Source organism: Sinocyclocheilus anshuiensis, unplaced genomic scaffold (assembly GCF_001515605.1).
Source record: "Sinocyclocheilus anshuiensis isolate Anshui unplaced genomic scaffold, SAMN03320099.WGS_v1.1 scaffold2308, whole genome shotgun sequence".
Lineage (NCBI taxonomy): Eukaryota > Metazoa > Chordata > Actinopteri > Cypriniformes > Cyprinidae > Sinocyclocheilus > Sinocyclocheilus anshuiensis.
In genome coordinates, this window is record NW_015546032.1 from 302410 (window position 1) to 302720 (window position 311).

Consider the following 311-nt stretch of genomic DNA (forward strand, 5'->3'; position numbering starts at 1 on the left):
TGAAGCAGCGCTGCTTAGACCGATGGGTGTGTGTCATCAAAGTACTGCGAGAGCTATAAGAGAGCGGACGTCTCCTTGTGCTTTCTCTCGCCGTACTTTGATGTCATACATCGATCGATCTTCATGTCGAACACACCGCTTCACTCTCGCGTGTCACGTGACCGTGTAATCGCAGCCTCTGCGATTGAAAAATCGCGTTATTTCATATCGCGATATTATCGCAAATGCAATTAACCGTTCAGCCCTAACTCACACACACTCATACACACACTCACTCACTCACACACACTCACACTCACTCACACACACTC

The 311-nt window shown here is 48.2% G+C and overlaps 1 protein-coding gene across 1 annotated transcript in view; it reads right to left on the bottom strand.

The window, feature by feature from the left end:
• The window catches only part of LOC107698785 (uncharacterized), a 9806-nt gene that overhangs the window by 7893 nt on the left and 1602 nt on the right, over positions 1-311 (bottom strand). The window lies entirely within an intron of this gene.